This window comes from Hipposideros armiger, unplaced genomic scaffold, assembly GCF_001890085.2.
Source record: "Hipposideros armiger isolate ML-2016 unplaced genomic scaffold, ASM189008v1 scaffold_321, whole genome shotgun sequence".
NCBI classification, from domain to species: Eukaryota; Metazoa; Chordata; class Mammalia; order Chiroptera; family Hipposideridae; genus Hipposideros; species Hipposideros armiger.
This window is the reverse complement of record NW_017731671.1, coordinates 294,659-300,257: the sequence shown is the minus strand read 5'-3', so window position 1 is coordinate 300,257 and position 5,599 is coordinate 294,659. Positions and strand designations below refer to the sequence as shown.

The following is a 5,599-nucleotide window of genomic DNA, read 5'->3' as shown; positions in this document are numbered from 1 at the left end:
ATGGCAGCCCGCTACAGCAGGGGCTGCAGCCTACACTGTTGCCTGCGAATCATGGCAGCCCAGCTCCAGGTTGAGCTGTTGTTCACCATCTAAGCTGTAGAGGGCGCAGCATCACTGGCGCTCATGTGGGATCCAAACCGGGGCCCTGGTGCTCAGAGCTGGTGTCCCAAGCCATCTCTTAACCAACGCGCCACTCAGCCAGCCCCCTGAAATTTTTATAATAGGAAATTTAAAATTGAAATGTAAACCCCTACCCTCATTATGGGGCCTGGTCAGGCCACAACATCTGGCTGCATATCTCAAGGTCAGGCTGGCTCCACTGCCTACCACCCGACAGCTCAAGCCAGTGGTTCGTTGTTAAACCTGGGCAGCCTCCCTCTAGCGGCCTGCCTCCCTCAGCCATCCTCATTTGCAGATAGTGGGACACACACACACACACACACACACACACACACACACACACACACACACACGATTTTCTTGCATAGAGCAGTCCAAACTCCACAGATGCAGTTTGAATAGAATACCTGACATCTTAGTCTAAAGCAGCTGGCTTTAGGGTTCCGGAAGAGCAACAGGAAGCTTTTACTTCACAGCTACCTGACCATGAGGGCCCTGGAGGTGGTCTTTCCAGAACAATCTAGAACAAAGGGAGGGTCTTCTCTGTAAACAGACTCCCTCTCCTGCCCTAGAATGCAAAAGCTGTTTATAACCTTTAAAATGGCAGTTTCTATCATGGGCAGTTTTAAGATACACTTTCCCATGATAACCTATGACACTATCATTTTATTAAAATGAATGACTGATAATTTGGCAGATGAAAAATGACACCTCAGTTTAATTGAATTTGTATTTCTAGGATTACTAGGAAAATAGAACTTTCTTCCTGTGTGAATTGTCTATTTAGATCATGAACCTATATTTCTGCCTGCTAACGTGGGAAATATTTTTCCCAGTTTTCCATTTTCATTTTATTTATTTTTGACATGCTAAACATTTACATTTTTACAAAGCCAAATCTCACAGTATTTTCCTTTATGGTCTCTGTTTTCTGAGTTATGCAGGGAAAGACCTTCCCAACCCCAAATTCATATAAATATTCACCTTCAGGTTTACTCTATTTGGAGTTTTAACACACTATAAGGGATCCGTCTTGACTGTTTTCATATACATACCCAGTTTTGTATTGAAGTCTTTTATTGAATGATCTCGTCTTTCCCCCACTGCTTTGAAATGCACCTTTAGTTAGTTTTGTAAATCTGATATACTAGGTCCTTTGTTTTTAAAATCCCTAGTTCCCAATCTCACTTACACGTGGATTCTAAAAAACTGAATAAATGAAAAATGTAAACAGAAACAGTCTCGTGGGCCAGCCAAGTGGTGCGTTGGTTAAGAGCTGGCTTGGGACGTCAGAGGGCCCTGGTTCAGATTCCACATGTGAGGGCCAGTGACACTGCTCTCTACAGCTGGGATGCTGAACAACAGCTCAACCTGGAGCTGGGCTGCCCGTGAGTCAGTGGTGTTGGCGTGGGCTGCAGCCCCTGCTGCATTGGGTTGCCATGGGCTACTGTGTGTGGCCAGCAACCAGCGTGAGCGGCCAGCAGCCGTGTGGGCGGCCGTCCAGAAGCCGGCGACTGATCTGCCTTGCCCGGGAAGAGCGCAATGATGGTGCCAACTTGGGCCAGTGAAGCAACGTCCTCCACAACTAGNCAGCTGGAAAGGCAGGGGAGCAGAGGCAGCACAACCCAAGGTGAGGAGTGTCTAAGGAGGGCTTGGGCAACAATGTGAAATGCTTTTGAGAGGTCTAGTTAGAAGGTAACTGGTGAAAGTCTATTAGATATAGCCCTCTTTAATTGCCCAGGCAATTCAGGTTGAATGGTAGGACCAAACACCAGATGCAGTGAATTGAAGAATGGCTGGGAAATGGAGACCTTGAGAATAGGGGGTTCTTTCCAACTGGTGGACTGGAAAGACGAAGAGAAGGGAACGTGGGATTGAGGGAGGGTGTTTTTGCTTTCAGGCTGGGGAAACTTGAGCATAAAACTTGATTAAATGCTGAGGGAAGAAAGGCCTACTAGAGAAGAGCTGATTTAGAAGGGGAAGTGGGAGGCAGCCTAGGATGGTGAGTCAACGTCTTGCTCTCCGACCAACAGCGTTCCACATGACTCAAGATGACTGCTTGAGCTCCAGCCATTTTGACTGAGTTCAGCCAGCAGGAAGGAAGGAAGGAAGATGGTATCTCTCTTTTTTTTCTTTTTTTTCATTAACAAATATTTACTCACAAGCAATCGCCCTTCCCTTTTTTTTTAATTTTCATTTTTTTGTGTTTAGCTGAGCCATCCTGCTACCTGTTGGCAGCTCAGCGGCAGCTCAGCTCAGGCCGGGACTCGAACCACTGTTGCTCAGAGCTCAAACCCTTGAGCGAGCTCTTAACCAACTGAGCCACTCAGCCAGCCGGCCCCCTCCCTTCCCTTTTAAGGAGACCTCCAGAGGTTCTGCCTGATGCGTCTCCTTATATCTCATTGGCTATAATTTAACTCATACCACATCTAGCTAAAAGGGAGCTCAAGAAATGTAGGCTTTGGACTGAGCTGCAATGTGACCAACTCCAGTTTCTGTTACTAACGAAAGATTGGGAAATGGATACCAGAAGGCTAGGCGCAGTCTTCTCTGCCATGAAGGGGCTTGGGAGGGGCCAGGTGGTTTTTTCTGTTGAAGAAGAATCTGGAAAGAATCAGGATTTGGAGCTCAACCCACTTCATTCTAATCCCTGCCCCATATCCTGTTACCTGTGTGACCCCGAATAAGTCACCTCCCCTATCTTAGCCTTAGGACTCTCCTTTGTATAATGGCAGTGAGACTACCTGGCAGAATGATTGCAAGGATTAGATGAGGTGCCAAGGAAAGACTTGGCCTGTGGTAGGCCCTGATTACAATTTAATTTTTTTAAAGATAATAAACACACATTGAGCACCTACTGTGTGCCAAGCACTTGCTGAATGCTTTTTCATCATATACTTATTTATTTCTCACTCCAGCCTAGTGAGATAGGTATTGTAGTCATCTTTATTTTATAAGGCAGGAAACTCCAGTTCAGCAAGTCACCCAACAAATAAACTTGGCGATTTGAACCTAGGTCTTCTGACTCTGGGACGTGATGTAATAAGAAATATATATTTGGACTTGGTCCTAATTCCTGGCACAGAGCTTTCAAAAGGGCTTTGAAATTTCCCTGAGTGATAGAGATGGTAGGAGTGAGCATCTTTTGTTACTCATAACAAGCACCTTCCAAGTATCCTGCAGTTTATGTTAATGAGATGACAGGTGGCTGGAAGCCCCTAGATGACTTCAAGTTGGAGGCTGGTTGCCAGAGCAACCAACCATGTGATTAGAGGTTTAGAACGTTGAGCCCTGCCACTCGGACCTCGGGGGAGGGAAAAAGAGCTAGGAATTGAGTTAATCACCAGTGGCCAGTGATTTTTAACCAACCGTGCCTATGTAATGGAAGCTCCATTAAAAACCCTGAACAAAGGGGTCTGGAGAGCTTGTGCGTTGATGAACGCATCTGCATGCTGGGAGCGTGGCACACCCCAAACTCCAGGGGGACAGAAGCTCTTGCACTCTGTGGACCCTACTAGATCTTACCCTATTACCTCTTCATCTAGCTGTTCATTTGTATCTTTTGTAATAACCCGGCAATAGCAAGTAAAGTGTTTCCCTGAGTTCTGTGAGCTGTTTTAGCATATTATGGAATTTGAGGAGGGGTTCATGGGAACCTCCGATTTATAGCCAAATTGGACAGAAGTGTAGGTAACCTGAGGACCCTCTACTTGGGACTGGTGTCTGCAGAGGGGGCAGTCTTGTGGGAATCTGCTCTTAACCTGTGGGGTGAGTACTGACCCTGGGTGGTTAGTGTTTGAATGACTTATATTACAGGGCACCCCGTTGGTATCTGCAGAGAACTGGAGAATTGCTTGCTGTGGGGCATCCACACATTTGGCGTCAGAAGTATTCTGCTGTTGTAGGTAAAAACCCTTTAGTCGAAGACTCCAAGGCCTTTCCTGGCAACCCTGCGAGAGAAGCACACCCCCCAAGGCCCCTCACAGCTCAGCCTCCTTGTCACTGCTTGAAGTTTCCTACACAACTGCACTGTTTCCGGCCTCCATCTTTGTGCTGGTTGTTTCCAACTTTGACTCCCATTGTCCAGGCTCTTAGCAAAATGAAAGCCCTTCTCAGAATTTTCTCTTGATTCCCACCCCAAGAGTGACTCCCTCTGTCATTGTTGATCATTGAAACCCTAGTTATGGTTTGCAGTGACCTGCCGGAGGGCGAGATCCCTGGCAGTTCAGCTCTGGGTCTCCTCACAGGCCCCAGGGAGGCTGCTCGGCAAACATGTGTTCGCACATTGGTTGAGGAGTTAGATGGAGGTGAATGGACACATTAGTAGATGAGGCAACTGGGGTACAGGCAGTCCCAAGGTCCCCAAGTGTCTTAGAGGAGAGCTGGGACGACGACTTGGGGCTTCCAGACCCCCACCCCACCCCCACCCCTCTTTCCATACCTCACCCCCTAAACAGTGCACTATGGCAGGCCCTCCTTCCAAAATTTCTTGGATCTGGTTTTCAAGGGAGAAAGGAAACACTGGGTTCAGCACAGCACTTGGGAGAATCAGCATTAAAGTTGGCACCTGTTTTCAGGGCACTGAGCTCCCGGGGGTGGGGGTGGATACAAGGAACTCCGCTGTGGAACTCCTTCTCCTCTGGGCATAGCATGCTGGGAAACCAAGCTGTGAAGCGGGTCCTGTTTTCCCCAGGACAACCCTATATAGGTCATACGGGTTTGCAATCAATCCTAGACAGGCTTCTGCTAGAGGAACAAAGATACCACAGCTGCTGATCTTGAAAACCGTTTAAACAGCCTGAGCGAGCTCCGGGCCCTATCATGGGCGCCCAGGTGGGTGGACCATCTGGCGGGGGCAAGGGCCCTGACACACTATGAAGTGCACACGTGGCCCGGACATTAGATAACTCTGTGCCACCGCACCATGACCTTTCCAAACTCCAGACCCCAGAAGAATAAACAGCCATGCAATGTGTTAGCCACATTCTGGGAACCGAGAAGGGCTGTGCATGGGGGTTGGACCCGCCCCTTGTCATAAGGTCTGCAAGGAGGCTTTCTGTGCCGCCAGCCAGCTCCCCACAGAGCCAGCAAATTCCATCAATCCTTTGTTCGGCCTCGGAGACTGGCTGCTGCAGCCATGCTGATTGGCAGATAACAGCTTGGGAAGATGACATAAAGAACACTGAAAAATATTCTGAAGGGAGAAGAACATATTTGCCCCTCATCCCACTGTCCCTTTTTTTTTTTTTTAAGATTTTTTTTTTATTGGGGAACTGGGGGGATGGGAACAGTGCTGGGGAGTTGGGGGAAGGGGAACAGACAAGTTGCTGTCGTTTTTTTCTTCAGTCTAGTTGTGGAGGATGTTGCTTCACTGGCCAAAGTTGGCACCATCATTGTACTCTTCCCGGGTGAGGCAGATCAGTCGCCGGCTTCTGGACGGCCGCTCACTGCGGCTGCTGGCCGCTCACGCTGGCTGCTG

At 48.3% G+C, this 5,599-nt stretch overlaps 1 long non-coding RNA gene across 1 annotated transcript in view; it reads left to right on the top strand.

Annotated features, from left to right (window-relative positions):
* The window catches only part of LOC109392255 (uncharacterized), a 20,725-nt gene that overhangs the window by 5,620 nt on the left and 9,506 nt on the right, over positions 1-5,599 (top strand). The window contains exon 2 of the long non-coding RNA XR_002126019.1: positions 2,154-2,235. This is a non-coding gene — a long non-coding RNA (uncharacterized LOC109392255). The remainder of the gene's footprint in view (positions 1-2,153; positions 2,236-5,599) is intronic.